Raw genomic sequence first — 26,352 nt, forward strand, 5'->3', positions numbered from 1 at the left:
GATTTGACTGGACTTTCTGTATACTCAGAAAGAAAGATAGTATCTTGAAGATCACATATTCACTATGGAAAAATTCAGCTTTAAATGCTAAAAATGTGCCAGTTAATGGTAGCAAAAATTTGTGTCATTGCAATTATCAAGGGATCTTAACTAACAATTTGCCCTTATTCCAGGTGTAATTCAACTTAATTTAATCCCAAAATGGTAACAATTTCATCTGCACGACAATTTCCCATTATTATTTCATTCTAATGTTGTGACAACGTGTAATACCTTCAATAAGGATCAGTACAAAGTGAAATTTCATCTGCATGACAATTTCCCGTTATTATTTCATTCTAATGTTGTAACATGTAATACCTTCAATAAGGATCAGTACAAAGTGCCAGAGGACTTTGTAGGAACATATACCATAAAACCATTTCTTTGGGAAAGGACTTACAGTCCCAAATGAAGATTTAATTGGCTCAATTCTTCCTATTTCACCCAGCAACTTTCTGATTATAAGAACACAAGGATAGAGTGCAGAAGACAGCAAAGTTAAGTAATCGTAAATGCCCAATTACCCCTATATGGCCATGCTGGATGTGAGATTTAATTGCTTCAGACATGCAAGCTTTTTCTCTAGCTGACTTTTCAAGGCCCACCAACACACAAATTCCTGCAAAAGTAGCAGTGTTCTGAAAATGCACCATAATGAATTTTCCAGTCAAAGCGCTCTGACCCAATTGTAAGTCAAAGGTTTTTCTGTACAGTTAAGTAAAAAATTTAATAAATTGTACATGAACAGCACTGGCCTACTATAACAAGATTCTTACAATAAAGTAGGAGCTGAATGCCCAGCTCCTGAAAAATCTATATCCATACTTTACAGAAAAACGGGAAAATGCAGAGCCCTATTTCTAAAACCATACAAAATGCTGTACATTTGACTTAGCAGTTAGCTGTACCTTTCTGATTCATAAAATCATAAATCAAATTATTTTCATATTTTCTCCCTATAATAACTGCAAAATACTGAAATTTTGCCACTGGTCATGGAGCACTGAATAAGGTTTTCAACTAGCAATTCTTTATTTTACTTTATAAAACATCAGGTTAAAAAATTACCACATTTTTCTATCAATCGCCCTCCTCTGTGCATAACAACAAAAAGAAATGTAAGTACTGATTATTTTGTAAGGGCTGTTTGACTAAATGGAGTTACCAAAAAAATATTAAAATCTCTGAAATTCACCATAAAAGTTTCATTTCCAAAAAGAGACAGTAAAGCTGTCAAAGAAAAAAAACTTAATTTCTATAATATATACTATTAGTCCATACATAAATCAAACTGCACATGCATCTAGACTTAAATAACTATATAAATGCATCCTAAATCTCGAGAGAGAGATGGTAGGTCATATACAGACAAGACATGCATTCCAAAATTATTTTTCTTTGATAGGAATAAGAAAGGGAAGATGAAAGGATAAAGGGTAAGTGGTTAAAATCCTGTTAAATTGCAACAAAATCCACAAGATTATACTGCAGTATGAGACAATGCAAAGCAAATGAAACCAAGAGATGACACAGTGGTTTTGCCTCTGATTTGGAAAATCACTTTAACATATGTATGAGGACATCTTGGCTCAGGAAGGAATGTAAGTGCAAGCTTAAATTTAATCATGATGAGATTTTCACCTTCAGTCTGGCCCCTGTATACTGGGTCCAGCATCTGGTGTAGTGGGAGGAGGTAGTGGGTATCCTCTGTAGAGAAAAAGAAGGTGAAAAGGTCTCCTGGCAGATGAGCTGAGGTTGATGGCCCTCCAAGGTGTGCTGGAGGAAGGCATTTGAATGAGGGTAAATAGATTTCCCCTATGAGCTCCCAGAGCACTGGGGTTTCTGTACAAATCACACTTTAGAGAGCATAATGGGGAGGCTGCTTGACCTGCAATGGCCAGAAACTCTTGTGGATTCCTGAGATCATGAAGACATGCACAGCCAATAAAGAGCAAAACCTCCTTGACCTACTCTAGGGTCCCCACACTCACTGGTATGGATTAGTTCAGCTGGTTTTGAATTTCATTTCTTGAACTACTCTGCTAATGTATCTATTGCTTTTTGCCAGATTTGCTAGCAGACCATGGAAATTTAAAATCTTCACAATGTCAACCCAAATAAGACTGGAGGTTCTTTGAAAATGTTATTAAAATACAACACAGTTGTATAATACTATATATTTGCTTCAATATAGAAAAGAATATTCTACTTCATTCTCTTTCTCCCCCAGCTATGTTATACTCTACTTATAACATAAAAAGAGGAGATCAAAAGTCAATTTCAGAACTGATGGTAGGGTTTCATATTCTTGACACATTCAGTGGAAACCTTTTCCCAAGTAGTGAGACCTGATTTTGCTATATTTTTAAGACCAGCATTCAAAATTTAGTCCCAGACTCACCACAATACCCTTTCTTTGATTGCATGGGATCAAAAACTCACCTTGAATCTGTAAGCTAATTCTGCAAACTGCAGAATTGTTATTGCCTGCTTTTTCCTACTGTATGCATTTTCTTCTTAATGTTTCAAGACTTTTAAGTTTGCCCAGCAAATGATATAAAATGACATAGCTAATGATAGTGCTACCAAAAATATATTTTCCTTTTTTAAAAAAAGATATTTTTATAGAATTAAGTGCACGTCATTTTTGAATATGATGTTTTATTCGAAAAAATGTAAATGATCTTTTCATTAAACAGCAAACAAAATTATGTATCTCTGAAAAATATGATAATGCTTTTTTAAGGATGTACAGATGGTGTAGTTAGAACATCTGCAGCAAGAGAGGATCTGAAGAAAAGGGAAATTTTTTGAGAGGATGAGTTACTACCTCCATTCTATGTTTTTGCAATTTTGTTGCAATGTTCTTTACTGAGAAGCACTCTCTACCCTGGAGGGCTCAGTATTTGGCCTCTTTTTAGAGCTTCTACTGGACTCAAGAGAAAATCTTAATCATAAAATCTATTAAACCTTTTTTTCACTCCATAGTACACTTTTCAACATTTCACCAGCTCAGTTTTTTTAATTTGCGTCAAACAATCTTTTTTTACACAAAGCACCTTCATAAACAAAATAGTCATGTACTGGAGGAGTGCTAGAGAAAGAGGGTCAGAGGTGTGATAAGGTTTCAGGATGAAGAATCACTTCAGAAAGAAAATAGTCAGGGAACATGTTGGTGGTCCCTTTCAGGGAGACAGGAGTGTGGATTGACTGTCTTTTGGAGAAGGAAGGTGGGACAAATGAAGCAAGCAGGAGGTTGGTTCAGCTGTGACAAAAGGTGTGGTTGGGCTGTGGATCTCCATGCTGTAAGATGTTTCAGGTGACTGAAGCTTACACAGCTGTAAAGGAACACTGAACAAACCCATGGAAGAGAAATCCATTCAAGAGTGCTACTGCTTAGAAATTGCATCTGGTTTAGAACATCTGCAAACAGCCAGAAGCTGGAGGAACACGTGTCAAACATACAGCCTTGTCTTGTTTTTGTTTTCTTTCTAGGCATCCTGGCTTTGTCCACTGATGTTTATTACAGAAGTAAATGACTCCTTGGTCTGTCTCTATGGGCTTATTCTTCTGTTCACATACTTTAGTCTCCTTGATGGCAGAAATGGTTACATGTCCAAATGTGCAAGTGACAAAAATGAAACTTATGAAGAAACTTTTAATGATCTTCCCTATCATTACACATCCTTCCATGTGTCAAGAAGAAAATGGATTATAGTCACTACATAATAGGTATTGTGCCTGAAGACCATTGAGGAGATAAGGAGCACTTGTAGTCTCAGCCTAGACTATATGCTTAGCTTCAACTAGTCTGGATTAACAGTTTCACAAAATTTAGAGAAGTTAAATATATAATTTTCCATATCCTCACTAAAATCTGGCTTTGGTTCTACTGTTTGGAGGTGCTCAGACTTTTAATCTACCTGAGGAATGATGTCCACCTTAAAATACAAGTGCTTTTACCCGTTTCATTGAAAGTCCAGTAGTCCAAGATAGTGAATAAACTGTAAAAATTACTTCTTTAAACCATTCATTTAAGCATATCTAAAGTTTCTTTATATAATATTTCTATATAACATTTTTTTTTTCTAATTGTATTAATGTTGCAAGTCCTGGAAGGACTTATGTACTTTGTGCTCTCTCATTTCTTGTATTATGGCTAATGCAATGGTGAGAACACTGTAGCTTCAGGTGGAGACTCCATCATCTTCAAAATTTTCCTCCTGAGAAGGAGACTATTTTTTTTCCATGTTACACAATGATCTTTTCTTGGCCAGCTTCTTGATTGTCTTGCTCGGATTTTGATTTTCAAGTAGATTTACAACAGCTCTGAAATGGAAAAAAATAATTAAACAAAACCATATTTTTATGTAGGTTTATATAAATTGCCCTGAGTCATTCTCTTCCCATCCACCATCACTGTAAAAGCTTCCTGTTTTCTCTAGTGGCAAGACAAATGTTAAACTACAGAGAAAGTTAAATAGTTCATCTTAGGTCATGTTTGTCCAGAATAAAAGCATATGTTGATCAAATAAGACATAAGTCATATTGTATACTCTCCAGCTACCAGTGAAGAATCATCAAGATCATAGAAAAGATCACACCAACAGTTGCAATTATTTTAGTTACCAGGAAAAAGATCAAAATTACTTTTGTTCTGGTTCTTCTTGATAGCCCTGATTCTATTCTCCTTGCTTTTTTTGTTTATGTTTCCAAACAAAAGTACACAATCATTATTATGTCCAAATTTTCAAAAGAACTGAGCATTTAATCTGATGAACAGGACTGAAAAGGAACAGGGCTTGATTATTTACTACCTGATATCTTTCACAGACTTAAGGCCTTTATTGTATCAGCAAAAGTTAGGATAGTAAATTTTTTTTGCAAAGGCATATATCTAATGAAGGAAGATGCAAAGAAAGAGATCAACTCATAAGGAGTGGGAAACTTTAACAGCTGTAAAACAAAAAGAACTGCAGTTCCTAAAGAGAGGCAGAAAGTATCTATTTGCTACCTTAAGAGTGATAAATATAGCAACCTTTGCTCTTTCAAGCAATACTTTAATGAAAGATTTCAAGACGTGTCACTGTAAGATACATGAATGACACAGAAGGATTGCCAGAAATTTTTTTGCCACTTGAGTCAGGCTGAGTTCTTTGTTTTGTGCCTGGTACCAGCTGCTCTGTCGCCCAGGGCTGGAGCACCAAGGGACTACCCTGCTGCAGAAGAATTTTAACAATGGCAATTGCTGCGATAATAATGATGATAATGAAGACAAAAGAGAGCATGCCAACAAAAGAACTGAATTCAAGGACTCGAGTGTTGCTTTTCAGTTCCCTGTTTCTTCCAAGGTCTGCAAAGCCTTTATTTAAAGCAAATAACCACTAGGCATGGGAAGGAGTTGTTTTGCATGGCCCAGAAACACTGTAGTGAGGAGCAGCTGCATGAGTCTGAGAAGTGAAAGCCATAGCAAGGACATCAGGTAAGAGTACATTTTATAATGCTGCAGCCTCTTCAACCATTCACTTAAGGAAACAGAGCCATTACTTTGTCTGTTTCTCTAAGATCATACTCAGCAGTTAAAAGATGTATCTAAGAACCCAGGTAGAGTGGAAAATGCTGAAGATAATCAATCAACCTCCCCCATCTGCTTTTTGACCATGAAGGAAGAAATGCCTGCAATCCAAAACCAGTCACCTTGTTCTGAAATTTAATCGACCTCATTCGTTCAGCACCATTCAAACACATCAGGGAATTTTCTCAGATCTCTCCAGCTTTGACAGTTTTACACAAGCCAACCCTAATTTATCTTTCACTTTCCCTTATATAGATTTTTAAATTATAAAGTACTATTTTGTTTCTAACTGGTCTGCAAAACTCATGTTCACCCTGGTATGAATTCTGAGAAGCAGAATTATTGCTGTAAAACCATTTCTATTTATGTTTTATTTCTACTTCTATATAAGATCCTGTGCCACTGTCATCACTGTAGTATCTAAGCAATTCTTCCATCACATAATTTGCGTTTCACTCTCCTGCATCACAGAATTTTCATTTCATATTCTTAATCACAGTCCATCTATCAAATTCTTCTGATTTTTCTGCACGATACAGGACAGGTAAGAATGGTGAGCAGGCTGAGAATAACACACAAAGTCTGAATATTGGGGCTTTCATACAATGTACAGTTACCTGCTTTTAGACTAATTCACTTCATTGTCTGGAATGTGTCTTTTAAGATTTACATTCAGCTGGGGGGAATGGACATTAATGAAAATTATCTTTGATTTTTGAAATTTTATTAATGTAATTTATTATCCCCTTGGCTAGATGAGACTTTGGAACTCTAAGAATACCTCCATTTACAGGCTGTAATGGGAGCCTGACCAAGAGAAAAGCAAGTTTTATTGTTCACAGTTAATACACTCAAGTTTTCTTTCTAGGCAAGAAAATCTTCCAGTAATCAAGAACCAGAACTTCCCAAGAGACAAACTGATAATATGAAAGGATTCCAAGCAAACAAGCAGGAATCAGACAAAAGCTGCTTCCCAGCTGGCTGATTCACGATGAGCAAAGACAGACTCACATCAGGTACATTTTTCAGCCCCTGACTGCACTCCTGTAGTCCAGGCAACACTCCCATTAGCCAGTGAGATTTTGCCACAGCCAAAACATGCCTTTCAAACACCTTCAGCTTACAGGTAAGGTTACAAAGAGATATTTACACCAACTTGAAAGAAAATTGTACTTATTTTAGTAAAAGTAGAAAGAACAAGTCTTTTTTTGAAATATGCAAAGTCTAGTTCAATGACTTTCAATTTGAAGTCTACTGCCCACTACAAATCTGTGCACTACTTTACTGTAAAGAATGATGAAAAACACTATTCTGTATTTTACACAATTATGTTGCAAGAAAATACCCACACTAAAACTGTATGCACTCCACTAGAAATTTTCTAAGGTTCTACAAATTATAAAAGAGATTGACAATATATCTGAGAGTTTCAAGCAGATTGGCTCCAGGCCTGTGCAAAACTTAGCATATTAACTTTACCTGTTGATGATTTATATTCATATTTGCTAAAAACGGAGTGTCTTTAAGTGAAATGCAATTCCTCTTCATCCTCCTTTCCCTCAAGTTTTTCACTGAGCTAGAGTTCCTCCTAGATCATGTCATGGACTACACAGTAGTGCTCCATCTATGAGGAGATGCTCAACAAAATGTTTATAAGATCCAGCAGCCAACAGGAGGTCTCTCCACCAGTTTTCAGATCCAGAAAATATGTATCACTTTGGCAGAAAGGAACAAAATTTTGCCTGGGCAGACTGTTGAGTTTTGATGCTTAATATAATGATGATCCATAGCTTTCCTGCTTCCTTCCTAGAATGTTATAACCTTCTTCTATGGCTTTATATATATATATATATCTATATTTTAATAGATGGAGATAAGCTAATGGGAGAGTAGGATTGCATACACACAGAGGAGACCCAGGCTGATAACCTTGGGCACCAGGATTCCCAATTTAACTTCTGTACAAATGCAAGGACAAACATAGTTTTGCTGATTGCATGTTTGTACAGTAGCCAGTTACAAAGATGTGCCTTTTCTGTCTGAAGGAAGCTTTGGCACTGAGGTCAGCAGCAGGAAAGGGACTCAGAGGAGCTGGGGGCTCCAATGGCCTCTGAGACACAGCAATGCTATTGCCTCCATCTTCTCCTCAGAAGTGCCACTGAACACACACCACAGCTTTCTTTCTCACTCATGAGGAGTGTGGAGCTTGGAGCACAGCTGGGATCTCAGTAGGCTGACACCCTTCATCTGGCATCCTAATGAGGATTGCTTTCTGCTCTTGCATTCTTCACTTGCAGAGTCCTCCCTCCTCACAGGACTATTATTAGCAAATAGGAACAAACTGCTTTCCAGCTCTGAAGTCTTCACAAAACACTGAACAACACAATGGGCAGGAGTGTGGAACACCCTTTAGCGTTTCAGGATACTGATTTAGTAAGAAGGACATGTAGAATTGTCAGTCACTAAAAAATCAGATTTTCCTCACAGGGATCCCAATAATTTTTGGTGAAGATAACTTTTCTTTTTCTGATATGTTTCTCTTGCTATAAAAGACAAGAGAAACCTTAGGTCTGAACAGCTTTGAAAACAAAAGAAGGGACAAATTACTAAAGACAACTCACTTAATGCAAAAAGATCATTATGCCTGTTTATCCAAAGGTCCCTGAGGAGCAGAGTGATCACAAATGAAGGACACATGGAAGCTTTGCATGCATAGATTTAAAATTGACTCATACAGAGTTTCAACACATGGAAAACACAAAAATTCCTGTGAGGTTTTATGTGACCTTTGGCAATATCTCTTCCCTATCTCCTTCCCACCTCCCACACGTTAAAACCCAAAGCACAAAGTGTCACATTATGTATTTTCAAGTGTTGGCTTTGGGGCCAGGTTTGCAGATGGTGTTGCTGAATCTAGCCACTGCTGTTCAGGTGCCAAAACATCAGAGCCCAGTAAGAGGGGTAAGGATGAGACAAAAGCAAACACATTCACCCTTTCAGCTGCATTGATGATTTTTAGCTCTGTTGAGGACTTAAGGGCTCTTTCTCTCTAGGAAGGTGCCAGGAAGAAAGGCCAGCTGCAGAGCAAACACATTTCCACTTCCCACCCCATCCTGTAGCTCTGGCATGAAGAAATGTATCTCTGTGAATAGTGAAAGGAGAGATCTAGGTGATGAGAAAGACAAAATATATAAACTTATGCTTATTGACTTGAGTGAGGCAGAGAGATGTTCAGAATTGCTTTAAAAATAGGAGGTAATAGAGAGGACTCATTCTTTATCTGACTAAAACTGATTTGTCCATTTGGCTGGTTGAAAGGCATCTCCCAAAATCTTTTGAGACCCGCTCCTCACAGACACTGTTGTACCAGTGGCCAGGGCCCAGGCAGGGAGGCTGCAGGGCTGCTCCTGTGAAGAGGGGCTGGGGCTGCCCATGCTGGAGAGAGGAATGAGGTCAGCTCCGACTGACCCACCCCACTGGCCCAGCTTGTGCTGATTAGAGATACGTAGTCAGCCAGTTTTGGATGCTGGAAGAGATCCATTTCATTCCTTTAGATTACCTGAAAGAGGAGATTTTTGTCATTTTTCCTGATACTAATTTTGTGATTATGCCTTTCTTTCCATTTCAGCTCATAGACTAGATGGGCAAATGGCAAATGAAAATATTTTATCTAGAAAGAAATACTTAGATTTTCTGGAATGGGTACAGAAATTATTTCGCTTGATAGGCGTGATAAACTTCTCTCAAACTCCCCAACTCCCATTTCAAAAAGACTTTTAATGAGGAACTGGGAAAGGCAGCATTGTACCATGGACAGAAATCCATGAATCACAGAATCACAGAATGCTACCCCTTTCCAGTCTGAACAACACAGAAAGTCATGCTTCCAAAGAACAAAGCAATCCTGCAAAATACAAGGGAGCAGCTATACAGAACTACATTCAAACACAAGGAATCTTGTTGCCTTCACTGAAGCTGTCAGAATGATATTTCTCATTTCCTCCCAACCCTGTCAGAAAAGTAAATACAATCTTCTGATCTGGCTAGATTTCTGACCACCCACAGACAGAAGAACTAGAAGCCCTTCAGCTGATAACTTCTTCAGCATACATATTATTAAGACTTAATAATTTTTTGGAAGTCCAAACAATGTTATTCCTGGGGAAGCAAAGCCCAGAAACTCCTTTGTACATCTCTGTACAAAGCCAAAGAATACTGATCTGTCACTAAGCAGGACAATCTATTCTTTCTAATCTACTTAATATACCTTGGAGCTTGTCTTCCTCAGATTCCTGTATAATTATAAATATTTTCTGTGTCAATAAATCTCAGTCCTTGTGAAAATTTTTCAATGGGTCCATTGGGTGGTTTCATCTGACCACTTTTCACCAAGTCTACTCAGTCACAGCTTAAACACAAGTGAGTGAGTCGTCCTGTTGATGACTCACTGACTCAAGTCAAAGGAACAATTTTCATGCTTAAACCTAAAACAGATTAAGTGCTCTGCTTATTCAGGTCTCAAAAAAATAAGCTTCCACTATACAAAAAGGCACGTAGAGGCTAAATAATGGGAGAAGCAGGGGAGAGGAGGGGGGAAGCTTTGTGGTGGCTATATGGATTTAGAAAATGAATGAACAAATTTTATGTTACTGTACAATAGCAAAAATGGACACCACAGAGATACAATAAATAGGCTATCTTACTGAAGATATAAGACAGGATTCCCAGACGTTTTACCTAGTAAATAACACAGAGGGAAGAAACATGGGGAGAGCTATTTCAATGGATTTCTTTCTTCGTAGTTTGCCATAATTTTGAATAAGACCTCAATTTACATTATTCAGGGAAAAGAACATTTTGATGAGCAAGGCATTTTTCATGCTTTGTCTGATTAGGAAAGATTTCTGTGTGGCTGTTCTCCTGTTTTGAGAAAATCAGCACACCACTACCTTCATCATGAAGTCAGCAAAATCCCATTAGCATATCAACTGAGAACAGTCCCACTGAACTGTTTTATGGTGTATTGATTTTAGCGTTAAATTTCAATATATCTATTGTGCATATACAAATTCCAGATGGCCACTAAGAGAAAATCTCAAAAGTTTGTTTTCCTGCTTCCATATTGAAGTGTAGAAAAGACGACTGCAGAACTAGTACTGCTGGTGCTACCAGACCCAGTGAAACAAGAAGAAATCTATGCTAACCAACCTTGGTGCAGTAAAAAACAAGCAGGTAATAGAAAACCCTCTTTATTTTAGCTTGAATTTTTACAAAGAATAAAGAAAAGACTCAGTCCTACCACCAGGAACATCTTCATTTCTATGCTGTCATTTCCTCTTATAAGTCTCTTTTACTGGGCTGCATTTCATGACTGTCATTATCACAGCACACAAGCTGCTGCCTATACAGCACCACTGACATGCAGTCCTGTGAAGATTGAGTACTACATAAAAAACACAAGGCCATAACTCTACAGCACTGCAAGCATCTCCATGAGCTTACCAGTTGATGTGTAAACTGTGTGTTTTACAGAGGCAACAACATTTCCATTTTCTGGGTTTCACACCAGAAAGTGACTGAATGGGTATCACTGCAAAATTCCATAATAGCTAAAACTTTGAGAGGAATGTGTGCTTTATGGCCATATAGAAAAGAAAAGGGAAAAAAAAAAAACCCGAGGTGTTTTGTTTTGTTTTATTTTGTTTTGTTTTTAATAGAGCTGCAAAGACAAGTTGTATTGTGTCAGAAATGCACAGAAATGTGCTTATTCTACTCCAACAGCTTCCAATTGGTCATGACCTTTTGGCCACTGGGAAAATTTCTCCCATTTCTTCATCTCCTACTTGAACAATTAGGAAGGGCAATATGGTTGTGTCTTGCTGCACATATGTTCATCAGGCACTATGCCCCATTCTTCTGAAATAACAGTAAACATTACTCTCTAAGATAATTGTTTCCCTCACACAGGCAGGAAATTGAAGCTGCATAATGGAGCAAAGTCATGTGAGTCCTTGTATTACCAACTCACCAGCGAGAAATCAAGGCTTAATTGCATTATGACAGCAGAGGACATGATCTGCCCAGAAGTCTGCACAATTCATAAGGAGAATGTGGTAAATACATACCATATCAAATTTTTCTGCACAAAGTGTAATTCACTTACTGACCTTGTTCGGAATTAACATCTTCCAAACATATTTAAATCAATAAGCTGGAGGTATAAAAGTACAAGACACCTTCACCCAGGGAAGGCCCTCAGAAAATGGTATTTCCCCTATATGAGAAACTTTAATAGGTATATCCTCAACTATATGAAACATCTCTGTATAGATCATAAGTTCATAATCCTTTGAGCCACAGAATGTTACTTGGAAATTATTCTTTCCCTTAAGATTACTTAAAATACAGTTTGCTTGGGCTAATGCTTGGAATGTGGTATCTAGCAGAAAACCAGTATTTTACAGGAACTTGAAATCAAGAGCATATAACTACAGAAAAGATGTCTAAAACATTACTGGACTGCTTAACATGGTAATTAAAGGGTGAAATGCTATCACTTCATTTCACTTTCACCACTGAAACAGAGAATGTTTCTTTTAAATTAACTTACACGCTCTTCATTACTGTATGACAGTGTTTCATTTACAATCACTGTCACCTGGCCTGCAGCATTCCTCCACAGAGACAATAATTTTTCCTTCAGTCCCAGGGCATCAACTAGTTAACAGAACTTCTCAAAGGCCAATCCCCTTGAGGGGAAAAGAAAAATCTTTCTTCATTTCCTTCATATTCTGTTTTTGCTTTCTCTCTCTTTATCCTGGTTGTTAATACGATGTTTCTACCAAACACCAGGCAAAACAGATTTCAGACTGCCTGCTAAAGCAATCCTATGCTGCTGTCTAAGATTTCAATACGACATCCACTTCTGTCAGACTCTGCACCCTACAGAGACAGATTCGTCGAATCATCATGCATCAGAAAAGGAACTGAAAATTAATTCAAGACTTTTCTTGCAGCATAAACACTTAAAAGAAACTAATATATGTTCTGCAAAACAGTTCATTCACTTTAAATATCAAAGCATTCAGGCTTCTGGCCTTTAAATGCTCAAATCAGATGGCACAGAGAATACTTTACAGACTTCCAACCCAATCTGCCTCCAGTCTTGTGACTGACTGAGTGTCTTCAACTCCCACCAAGGTCAGCAGAAACCAAAGGCACTGAAGTCCTGAAGGCACTGGAACTGGGGAGTCTGAGGTTAGCTAACAGTGACCAAGAGTGCATGATACAGGAATACCACCAACAGCCTCCAAAATGAAGCCTCTCAGAACACAGAGGCTGGTGCTTGGCAATATAAAGTTTCTTATGTGAAACAGGTGAAATCAAGTGTTGACCACCTGGACTAGTGGGTCTTACTGAAGTCAACAGGAGGTAACCTATGACACGAAGGTAAAGAAAATTCATACAAAACATGGAAGGAAGCAAAAAAGCTTCTCACTATTGGGATTCAATGGGAAAATCCTCATTTTAACAATTACACATATATTCAAAACAAGTGCTATAATTGTTTTTGCCAAACAGTGTGTACACAGTTCATTGGAATGACATAGCTTGTGGGGGAGGCAAGAATAATATGCTTAGGCCCAGTAAACACTGAAGATTTTGTCATTTTTCCAGAAACATTTTGCTTACTAATAGACATGGAAAAAGGAGAGTTAAACCCCCTTTGCAGTGGAATAATAAATAGGAAATTTGTTTGAATATTGCACTTAAGATACATCTGCCTTCCTTAAATGTGTATTATATAAATAAATGGATTTCAGAATGTTTCAGAGATGCCATGCAAATCATGTGACACAGAACTTCAAGTGACAGAGGGAGACACCGCCACTTACTGAAAATGAAACAGAACGAGGATCATTTTCTGTTCCAGAGAATGTCTCATAGATGTAGAGACAGAAGTGTAGATGGCAGTGAACTGACACCTTTATTAAAGGCATTCCTCTTTCTTTAGTGCCATGTGGGTTGTTCTAGCCAAGAAAAATACAGGAAATCTATGTAAAGACGAAAGGCTGACTTGATAAAATCTGGGTGCTCGGCTAACTGTAGTCACACTCACCAGGAAAAAATTTTACCATGCCTTCTCTATGGGAATATTAAAATTTGAGGAGTATATAATGCTCAAAATGTTGGTGAAAAAAACTCTTTTAATTAGATCTGCAAGTTCTTTCGGTACTTCTCTCTGCCTCTTCTTTTTGGACAGCTCTTTCTTTCACTGCTATGTTTCATTCCCCCACCTCTTCTTAGCTGCTGCCAGTGCTGAGGAAATTAACTCCTGAGATGCTCTAACAAATTAAGTCTTAACTTCAACAAGTCATACAATCTAACCTAAAAGAAAAGTGGCCACATGCATTAAAATAAATTTCCTAAATGAAATTCACCCTAAAGAAACGTAAGTTAACATATTGCTAGAGGGGTAATGAAGAGGCATGACCTATGAAGAAATGAATAATTTGCGAAACCAAAACAGCAGTTCTGAGAGAAATCTAAAGGTAAGAGGGCACAAAACCATTAGATCATGAAGACCCTAAGGCAAGACCGAGGAAAGTATGACAAGACACCATTAACATATGCTTTAATTATGCTTTAATGCCTCTATAAACCTGGATTACAAAAACAATGGATCTGAGCCCCCGCATTGCTGACCAAAAAATTGAGAAAATTGAGTCAGTTCAGAAATCAAGAAATATAAAGGGCTAGATAGATGAATCCAGGAAATAAGGACTGGGAAAGAGAAAAATAGTTCACAATATTACTGGAAAAACCAAGAAGCTCCCTTTCAGCCTTTCAAAGGACAAACATAGAATCATAGAATGGTTTGGGTTCGAAGTGACCAGATCTAGTTCCAACCCCTCTGCCATGGGCAGGTACATCTTCCACACAGACCATGTTGCTAAAAGCCTGATTCAGCCTGACTTTGAACACTTGCATGAATGGAATATCCACTTCTCTGGGTCAAGTTCCTCACCACTCTCATAGTCAAAAATTTCTTCCTAATACCTTATATAAATCTGCTCCTTTGTCCTACCACTACATGCCCTTGTAAAAAGTTCCTCACCAGCTTTCTTGTATGTCCCCCCTTAAGTACTGGAAACTTCTATTAGGTCTCCCCAGAAGCCTTCTTTTCTTCAGGCTCAACAACCCCATCTCTCTCAGCTTATCTTTCATGGGAGAGATGCACCAGCCCTCTGATCTTCTTTATGGTCCTCCTCTGGACTTGCTCCAGCAGGTCCACATCCTTCTGCTGCTGGGGCCCCAGAGCTGGATGCAGTACTCTGGGTGGGGTCTCACAGGAGCAGAGCAGAGGGGCAGAATCACCTCCTTGATCTGCTGGTCACACTCCCTTTCACTCAGCCCAGGACACAGCTGGCTTTCACAACACCCATAAAACCTTCTCCTCAGGGCTGCTCTGAACCCATTCTTCACCCAGTCTGTGTCTGTGCTTGGGATTGCCCCGACCCAGGGGCAGGACCTTGCACTTGGCTCTGTTGAACTTCACTATGTTCAGTCAGACTCACCTCTCAAGCCTGTCCAGGTCCCTTCCCTCCAGTGTGTTGACTGCTCCTTGTACCTTGGTGTCATTGACAAACTTCCTAAGGGTGTGCTCAGTCCCACTGTCTATGTCACTGAGAAAGGTGTTAAATAGCAGCAGTCTCAACACTGAGTCCCGAGGAAGTCCACTCATCACTGGTGTCCATTTGGGCATTGAGATGTTGACAGCAAATCTTTGAGAATGACTATCCAACACATTCCTTATCCACTGAGTGATCCATCCATCAAATCAAATTTAGAAACAAGGATGTCATGTGGGACAGTGTCACAAATCCAAGTAGATTACATCAGTTACTTTTTCCTTATTTACCACAGATGTAACTCTATCACATAAAGCCACCAAATTTGTCAGGTGCATTCCTTTAGTGAATGCCACTAATCATCTCCTTATTTTCCATGTGCCTTAGCATAGTTCCCAGAGGGATCTGCTCCATGACCATTCTGGGCACTGAGGTGAGACTGACAATCCTGTAGATCCACAGATCTCTCTTTTTTAAAGTGGGGATTATTTTTCCACTTTTCCAAACAATGGGAACTTTACTGGACTCACAACTTCTCAAATATGATGGACAGTGGTTCAGCCAGTTCCTCCACCCTCAGGACACACAGATGCATCTCATCCAGTCCCATGGACTTGTGCACCTTCAGGTCTCAGGCCTGATCTACTCCGAGTCCCTGACTTTGCTTTCTCTGACATGGATTGTGCAGCTGGAGCACTCGTTGGTAAAGATCAAGGCAAAAGGGTCATTGAGTACCACAGCTTCTTCCATGTTCCGCATAACCAGGTCTCCTTTTTCCTCCTGGAGAGGACCCACATTTTTTCTATCCTTCCTTTTATCACCAAAGAGCCTATAGAAGCTTTTCTTGTTCTGCTTGATATCTCTGGCCAGATTTAATTCTACCAGGGTTTTAGCTTTTACAACCTGAACTCTGGACAACTTCTCTGTTTTCTTCCCAAGCTGCCTGTTCCTGCTTCCACCCTTTGTAGGCTTCCTGGTCAACCCACAAAACCCTCATTAACTCTGAGGGACCAGAGATAACACTGAGACAAAATTTAGGGGAAGTCCCTTAAAATAAAGCACATTTGAGACATGTGGTCACGTAAGGACAAAAGAAGCAGATTCTTATTATCCAAAAGATGCACACATTGGAGAAATGAGGTTATTAAGAGTATGGGGATACATGTACTGCATCAGTACATGGAACACATAAACAGAATTGAAATTATGAAACGAAGAATGAAAAATATTAAAGAATGTAGAAGTAAAATATATCTGAGACACTATTTTCTCTTTGTCCTTTGAACCATGTTCTTGGCTGCATAGCACCATATTGAGTGAGGGAAGTGTCCCCCGTATTTTGGGTCTCTCCTTGTTCTGGGGAATCCATGAGACTGAGCGGGTTTTGTGTCTGGTGGTTATTCGCTGTTATTTCTTGACTATTACTGTTCTGATTGTGAGCAAACTGTTACTTTTTCATTTACATCTACTCATAATCATTCCTTATTGCTGCAAAGAGATTGGTTGAAACTATAAAGGGAGGCAACTCAGTCCACAGTGTTCTCCTTTAAATTGTCCCAAAGCAAGACAATCTCTCAAACCCATAATGTCCTAAGATGTGAAACAGGATGGAATTAAGCAGGTTCAATCAATGGAAATACAAAACCTGACTGAATAAAATATAAAGGCATACATTAGAAAACATCAGATAGATGGGGACAAAAACTTGCCTCTCTCTTTTTTTTCCATGATCTTAGGAGAAGCTGAATTTGTTTAGAAAAAAACAAAATAGAATTTCTGCTTCAAGACTGCTTCCTAAGTAATATAATTACCACCTCACAGCAGTTTCTATCATCACGCCAAATGCAGAATTGTCTCCTTAGGGCTCATCTCATTTTTCCTCTCTCCCTTTCTACTTCAGAATGATACCTCTCCTCTTCATTCCACGATTTATAAATTGTGTAAATGTGGAATACAGAACAGGCTACTGCAGGAAAGTGATTTTTTGGCAATATTGTATGTGGGAAGACATCTGTGAGAAGCATCAGAAGATCTTTCATCTTCTGAACATCTCACAGATGTTCACAAATAGCGAAAATTGTTACTTAGGGGAAGGCAGCTCATGTGCCAATAAACATAGAGAACTGGTTTAAAATAGGAGCTTGCAGGCTGTGAAATTAATAAAACAACAGATCTGACCTAAAATCCTAATGACAATCAGCCTGATTGTTTTTGTTAATTATAGTTATTGGCAATTGAAATCAATGAGAGGTGAATGAGGGCAAGCAAATTACAACTGCTAAATTGCTTCAGTTAGCACTTTTTTTTTCTTTTTTCCAAAACCAAATGACAATATGTTTTATTCATCTGCTTTGTTACTTACCACATGTAACTGCATTCTCCAAATCCTACTTTGAACATAATGACATTCAGACCTGAACACAAAGTCTGAAGTTACAGGTGTAATACAATGACAGGAGATGAAATGCCCAATTAACAGTAAATTCACTCCTTGAAATCTTTCCCACTTACAGTAAAAATATGAAATTTGCCAACATTTTTGCTTTCACTAACTAGACCAGAAAAACAAGACATTTATGAAACTTACTGTAACATCTAGTGTGAAGAGCATTCATGTTTGAACCTTGAGATGATTATTTAAAAGAAAAAAATGCATTTTTCTTATAAATGAGTCTATGATGTTAAATTAGCCTTCTGAATGCTCTCAGAAGTGTAGTGTCTAGGTTCTATGCAAATTATAGGTCTTCTCTGAAAAGACTTGAGAAAAGTTTTCATTAAACAATATTCAATTAGCTAGTTTCCTTGTTCTTTCTGGCTAACATATGCCTTCCCACTTGATTTTCCTTCATCACTCTTCAAGGTCAGGTTTACACAGCCAGCACAAAGATGAGTCAACTAGGTACAGTATTTTAATTAGGGACTGGGGTTTTAATCACTGTGATTGGGTTCCTTCCATTTTTAATGGTATTTTGAGGTTCCAAAACATGCAAAAGCAAAAGGTTTTCATCTCCATATGGGGTTTAAATCTGAATTATATATTTGTTCCTAATAGCATGCAGTTTGATTGTCTGCTTGTAATCATACTGAAATACAGTATCTGTTCCATAGAGAAACTACCTTAGTGAATCTCCTTTAGAAATTATTAATTAAATAAGCAGTAGGTCTTTTCAATCCTTCCAAATGCAAACAGAAAACCACTATGACTGTTTTTATAAGTCTACACTGCCAGTCCCGCCTACTCAGAAATTTTTTTTTTCTGATAACAAATACTTACCACTGTAAAGTTTGCTTTCACTGTTTCTCAGTTTTTTATATTCAAGATTTATGTTTACAGAACATTATTTCTGTGCAGCAGTGCATGTTTATATATCACTTCTTGCTACTAAATCTCTGAGTAGCATTTACAGTTTTCACATACTATCCCAAAGTTTGAATTTCTCAGGTTAAAATGAATGGAACCATTTCTCTTTGAGTAAGTGATACACAAATATAAAACCTTTATCCTTCCATTGTAAAGGATTTACTCTGCAGCAGCACGGTGCATGCTCCACTCTTTTTCTCAACATTATAAATGAGCCATCAAAATCTTAATCTTCTGTTATCTCTGTCTCTATGGTTTTGACATTTACTTCAGCATATAAGCTGTGCTCGTCAGACCAGTTTTCTGGTGTACACACAACAATCCTTAAACAATAACCCTCCAGCTGAATGATAAAATATCCAGCCTTAGCCAAAACATAAGGAAAAATGTTGTAAAAGCCTATGAAAACAGAGACAACCTTTAAAACAGTTAGCATATCCTCTAATTCCATCTTTAATTAGCTAAAAAATAACAACTTCTTTAGAAAATGGTCCTCACCATGGTCATTCTATCATGTTTCCCCTAGCTTCTTTTAAATTGATAGGGCAGTCTTGTATGGTGACAACTACCACAACACAGCAGAGAGTTGGAGGAGAGCTTAAGAATCTTGTCTGCAGTCTAAATACAGTCCTGCTTAAAAATATCTGTTTTCATCTTGGTGCAATGGGGGGTGATTTTGTTTCCTTGTGCAGAATAAAATAGGAGAGAGGACTAGGACAGCTTCAGATGATGTAAATTCTCAGCATAATAGACTTCTTAGAATTCATATCGGATTACAGTATGCCCCAAACATCTACCCTGAAAGGAGGCATTACAGTAATTCAGTTTTGAGCTGATTGTAGCCACAGCAGGGTGTCACCATGTCAGAAAGGAGAAGATGTCATCTCCCATCCAGAAATAATTTTTTTAAAAAAAAACAAAAAAACCCCAAAAACAAAAACAAAAACCAAAACAAATAAACAAACACCCAACAAAACCAGACCAAAACAAAAAGAAAAAAAAAAGAAAGAAAAACTTTAGTTCCCATCCAGAAATTTTTTTTTAAAAAAACAAAAAAAAACCAAAAAAACCAAAACCAAAAACAAAAACCAAAACAAACAAACAAACAAACACCCAACAAAACCAGACCAAAACAAAAAGAAAAAAAAAAGAAAGAAAAACTTTAGAAACAATCAGACACCAAAACCATCAGGTATTAGTAACAGGAAGTTGAGGCACTTTGCTAACCAGGGAAAGCAAACTTCTAATAGTAGTTGAAGATACCAACCATGATATCCTTTCAGCATGCTCCTGGCTGTAGGAGGACCTCAATGTGCAGCATGGCTCTTTTTTTCAGACATTTGTAATGATGAACTGACTGTAGCTCTAAATAAATAAGATATTTCATTTTCTAAGTAGTATTACTCCAAATAAACATTTAAACACATCTAAACATTAAAAGCAGATTGATTCTAAATTAGCAAGTTAATCAGGAAACCCCAATCCTGATTTTTGGTGTAATGAAATTTATTTTAAAAGCCACTAAAAGAAACTTTGAGGGAAATAGGATCATGGAAGATAACATAATACTTTTAATATTCATTACAAGAACTTCCAATGCCAATATCACAATATTGGCATAAAGTCTTATATTGCTTTCTTCACTTGCATTTCCTCCATCCATTTTAATTGAACCAAAATGTTCAGAAAGCTTCCAGTAAGAAACTACAGTTCTTTCTGCTTATATAAGATGTCTGGTTCCAGTTGCATCAGGTTCAGATAAAAATATAGTGTTAGCCCTACGCAAAAAGAATTATGTATATGGGTTTCCATTAGCATTAATAGGAGTTATATATGTAAATCCCACACATGCTGTGATAAGAATGTGCTAAGAAACTGCATTTACATTCCTGTCAGGGGGCTGCAATTAGTACCAGCACAGCAAAGACAGCTTGTATTCCTCTCGACATTTGGAAGCCTTGTAAAACCTGTGTAGAACAGAAATCTTTGCCATTATACCCCATTTTAATTGCAAGCCACATCACAGCACACGTGCAAAATATTTTGATAAACTCTTTCAAAGCCCACAGAAATCCTACTAAAAATGTTCACTGAGAGCACTCAAAGTTATGGTTGTGAACCTGGTGGGAACTCACTCACTCCTGAGCTGGGCATGTATTTTCACCAAGTATTGTGGCTTTAGGACTTATTTGATCCTGAAGATCAATGCAGAGGGGAGGGGGAGCAGCCTAACTCCAGCCCCAAAGAGGTAAGACAAGTGACAGGGAAGGGGATGTGGGTTTCTTCCCAGGATGGAAACCTTTCCATGGGCAGTTGGCTTAGCTCTTGAGAGCACATCATCTCCGAACCTGTGCAATTTGTTGCTTGATGGTGGACAGAGGGGTTTGCAGGGATCTGGCTCTCTGTAGCCCTATTTTGGCTATGAGACTGAAGAGTACATCCAGAACTTTCCCTGTGTCCCCAGCCCCTCCCTTCAGGAGGGCGCTGTGATGGTTTAACGATACACTCTGACACCTTCCCAGAGCAGCAAATGACCCCAGGGAGAGATTGCTGCATGCTGGCCGTGATTCAGCCTGGCTCAGGAAGCCTGAGCTGCAAATTGCAGCTCCTCAGACAGGACAGAGCACCCACTCTCCTGCAGCCCAGCTGGGCCAGCCCTGGCTCCAGAGAGGCAAGCTCCCCTCAGTGCCAGTGGGATCACTGCATCTGCAGGAGTATCCGTGAGGCGGGAGTGCAGGCAGGTCTGTGCCTCTGTGCCTGCATGCCCACGAGGGCTGGCAGCTCCAGGGACTGTGAGGTCCCAGGTCTGTGCTGGCAGTCAGAGTGAGAGCTGTTTGTGGCCCCTTGGTCTGTGTCCCTCGTGCTGGAGCACAAGTTCCATTGAGTCAAATGGGGCAAACTGAGAGGCACCGGAAGAACCTCACTGCCTGCTATAGATGGTCCAGGATAACAACATTTTGGTTACGTTGAGGAATCTCATTTCTTCTCCAAAGTCCAGAAAAGGCAGATTTAGATTCAAGCTGTGTAGTTGACTCCAGTTTCTTAAAATACCACAATGCCTTTCGACCCCCATCTACCAGAGCCCTGTGCAGACCTAAGAAGTGCACCCGGGCTCAGGAAACTGCCTCTTGCACATGATGGGCACATCAGACACCAGGATGCAGGGTCAGCAGGAGAGAATATAAGAACCTGCTTTCAATAAACCTCCCTGCTACCCAAAACCAGTTTTTCTATGTGATATTCCCACATTTCACAGAGAATCCATGTTGATAGGCTGTACTTTGGTGTTCAGAAAGCCTTTGCAGATGTTCCAAGCTATCTGGGCTAGAACTTTCTCCTCAGTGATTATATCTTCCTTCAGCAATTGCATTTCCCCAGGATACAGAAACACAGCCAACAGCCAATGTGGGATTACTTGTGAGTGCAGAGCTGGGCCTGGGCTCTGAAATTTGCTTTCATGTGAGCTGAAAATGAATAGAGCTTTCCCTGCCTTTGAGTCTACTCATGTATTTTATCTGTTTGATTTAGCCTTTCCTTAAAAATTTGTTGTCAGTACACCTACTTTCACTTATGCAACAGTAAACATGGAAGGAAATTCCTTGACCTGATCAAGATACTTAACTAAAAGCAAGAAGAAAGGTTGTTACTTTTATAAAATACTTGGAAGGCTCTCAGATATTGAAGGCAGAGGAAGTTGGATAAGTGGGAAAATACTATTTGATGGATAATGAATCATCATTTATTCAGTAAAGTTCATTCATGAAGCTGTCAAAGAAGATGTTGTCAAAATAATAATTGTATCCTTTATAATAGCTCCTATTTCATTATCTTCAGGATTCAAAGTCACCTAGAAATAGGGAAAAAAGTTAATATTGAATAAAACCAGTGTGTCTAGAGAACGGAAAAAGAGTGATCAAATAGGTTAAATCCTATTTGTGTGCTATGGTTCTACTTTCATCATGATATTTTCTACATGCTTTCCTATCTATGTGCATGTATGTGTTAAATAAAACTATATTTACACACAGATACACATGTATTCTGCTGTTTGTAACAACATGCAGGAGACAGTTACCATGAAGTAAAGAGGAATAATTTCCAGGAACAGCAGGATTAAATACACCTTTTAGAAGAAACAGGATTTTGCCATTTATAAGAATAAGTAGAAAATCAGCTTTTTAGGCTAGGACCTAGCAAAAGGCTTGTGGATGGCTTTCTGTACCTTTTTATTCCAATACTATTAGTTCGTAGATGTCTTTTCCGTTCCCATCTTGTACTTCACATACTTCATACTTGCTGTTAGTCTTGGTCTCTTTCTACAGTCTGCCTTCTGCCCAGGTTCTGCCTCCTTTTTTTTCTGACACTTCTTACCTTTCTACTTTTGTAAAAAAAGGGGATAAAAATACTAGTGGCAATGGGCAGCACCCACTTGGCTTGTGCTGTCTAGTGGCCCCTTGGAACAGAGCTCCCAAGTGGGCAGAGCTGTTCCGCCCACTTGTGCTGCTCTCTCAGCTGGATGCTCCACAGGCTGCCCAGAGAGGACTGGCAAACAAACAGCTTGGAAAGATCTTGCAGCTGCTTGTTCCTCTCCCCAACCTCAGGACAGCCATAAAGTATTTCTGCAGTGGGAGTGCAGATTTGAAAGCTTTCTTCCAGGCTGCTCCTTTTCTCTCCTCGTTTGGCACCATCTCCCACACAATCATTTTTCTCAGCCATTTACAGGAAGAACAGTCTGCCTGGACTTGTAGCCAGTATCACTCCTCCCCAGAGTTAGGAGAGGTGGGCAGAGTCACATACTTCTTAAAATTACCCACATGTGAAGCTGGGGATGAGAGATGCAGCTAGGAGCAGCAGATGGAGTTCTTCAGTGTTACAAACATCTGGAATATGATTAAGTGTCAACTCTGCCTTCAGGCCATATGGGATGTGGACTTTCAATTTAGCCACATGATGCAAAATAGTTTCTTGCTGAATTTATTTGTCCAGATCCTAATTAATAGACCAAATAACACCATTACCATAACACCAACAGATTTGTATTTTAGCCTGAGATCGTACTTGAGCCTGAACTCATTGTCAGTAAGAACGCGGTGATATTAGATCCTCAGTAGTTTTCTGACTTAATAGCTGTAGTTGTGAAAGGTTGAGTACAGCCAAATGACATAGACAACATTTAGAGTGAGCCAGAACAGCCCTTTCTCTTTTATTTACACCAGTAGCCAGGGTTGTAAAAGAGGTAAGAAAGATGTTTGATACTTTCAGAAAACAGTAGTTCCATGTGCTGCTGTTTTCTGTGTCAGGACTCTGTTGGTCAATAGAATTTCTTTATTCTCTGCGCATGGACCAATAAATAATTCCGTAAGTAATTTTTCATTGAAAGCTCCTGCAGTAGGAACTCCTGCCAGAAGGTCAGCACATCTGTAGTGGTCAAGGGGAGGTGGGTACCAGTTCTGAAAAATACCTCCTCTTGTTTTGTTCCTATGCAAAGATAATGGCATGCTCCTTCCACTGGGTAAGAATTGTTGCCATAGTAATGTTTCAAGCACTCCTTTGGATCAATAGAAGAACAGAAGGTTTTTCAGGTATTTCTGTTGCTTGTAAGCCTGCAGTCATACCCCACATATATTTGTATTTGCATCTATAAAACAAGTTTGTTCAAAGATCTTTCAGCACTGTAAAATTAAGCAAAAAAACCCCATGAACATAAACATGGTGTACAAAGATCTTGGGTCAGAATCAGACCTCTGGCAAACAAGTGCAGCTCTGTCTAGAGAGCAGATGCATATTTGCTTGATCAAAGCCCTGAATTTGACCCTTGTAGTCCTACCAACACCTCACCAAATGCAGGAACAAACTGAAGCTGCAGAATTGGTTGCATTTTTTCCTCAGGGTCCAGATGTAGTTCTGTTCACAAATCACTGGGGTTTTCAGTTGATTTAAAGTTCATTTGCTGTTTCGTGGACACTAGGTACCTGACATATTGCTCCAGTATAGGCTCAAGCTGAATAGATAGTATTAATTCTGTGATGGAAATGATGTGTGAGTTTTACATAAATTCTTATAGGCTGAACCTACAAAAGCATGGATTTAGTCACTTTATTGCCCCTTTCAGCAACCACCTTTGACATGTAGATATTAGAATTTTTCCATCTGCTCTATACATCAAAAGATTGTGTACTTGTTAAATACTGGCCCCTATACTTCCCCTACATAACATAACAGTTAACCTAACACAACTCAGCATTTGATTTGAGCTGCTTTAGCTATTTACTGTGAACAGTCCCATTCCCAGTATATAATTTGCAACAGCCATGCTGTTTTAAGGCAGTATGAGCTGCTCATGCTAGCTGACCACAGTACTGGGGAATAGCTACAAGCACGATCAGTATAGGAAGACAGGCTTTGGTTGAAGATGGAGAATTGACATATACGAAAGTTTTTGTGAATTTAATATGCAAAGCTAAGGACAAAGTTTTCTGAGGTAGAAAGTTCTGCTTGCCATATTGACATACAAGCAATAAGGAGAAGATGATTTGCCAGCCTCCTTTTAGGAAAAATATCTCAAACTCAGATTTCTCCATGGGATAGTGAATCTTTTACTGCAGTATTTTACATCAAAACCTTACTATTCACAAGTATATTATGCATTTTTCTATGCATAAATTCCTTTACAAAGAGTCATATTTACCTACAAATGATGCACAAGGCTCCTTCAGGTATTACAGTTATCCACTTCTAATTGGAACGGGAACATGCCATCTTCTGCAATTATGTGGTACATTTTTTTAATAGCGTCTAATATTTCATTGCCTGCTGAAAACATCTCCAAATCATAAATATTGGAGACTTCTGAGGGAACAGTGGTAATCAGCGCCATAGACACAACTCAGAGAGATTCATTAGTGTTCCCCCTCAACTCCTAGGCTGGTGTCTGCATGTATATATCATCACTGAGAAGAAAAAAAATGGGCAGTATTTCTTCTTATGGTGGTATCTGACATTTCTCATTTCATATCCTGTTCCTTGCTTCCACCAAAACTGGAGAAGTTTTCTTTGATCTCCTACAACTCCTTCCTTGCTGACAGTGAGGCTGCCTGCCCTACATCTACACATCTGGCTTTCTAGAAAGGAAGACAAGAGGAGAAAGAAGTAGGAGAGGAGAACAAGATACGTGGCTGGTATCACAAGATATGTGAGATGGAGTCAGGATGCATCTCGGCTGCTGGACACTGGAAAACACTCTCTTATTTTTTGTAAGCAATTCTTGACCTTTGTGACCCTATGAAGAGAAAGATGGGAGGAATTTAACTGAGATTTCTGTCCATGGAAAGCAGTACACTGCAATTATGTTATTTTGCCCCTGTTATTTAGGAGGTGCACATCCTCCTGACAACCAGCCTTTTCAACATCAGTACTTGTTAAATATTTCATGACAGAAATATCAGGACTTTCTGATATAGTCACATCCATTTTCTTGTTACTCTGAACAGACTTTAGTGAGAAAGGTTAAAAGTACAGTAACTCCATGTGAGGAGAGAGAGGCTGAGAGCTGTGAGAATCACTGCTAAAACAGAACACATCAGAGGTCACATTTTGCTCCCACTGTCACAGTCCTTTCTGGTCAGAGTGGTTGTTCAGATGTAAATCAAGACTGGATACAAGTTGAATTAGTTAAAAGCTTACTCATGTGAAAGACAATAGAAGTTTTCTTAATAGTATCATGGGGACCAAGACCCAAGTCC

The sequence above is a fragment of the Passer montanus genome, unplaced genomic scaffold, assembly GCF_014805655.1.
Source record: "Passer montanus isolate IOZ18808 unplaced genomic scaffold, ASM1480565v1 scaffold11, whole genome shotgun sequence".
NCBI classification, from domain to species: domain Eukaryota; kingdom Metazoa; phylum Chordata; class Aves; order Passeriformes; family Passeridae; genus Passer; species Passer montanus.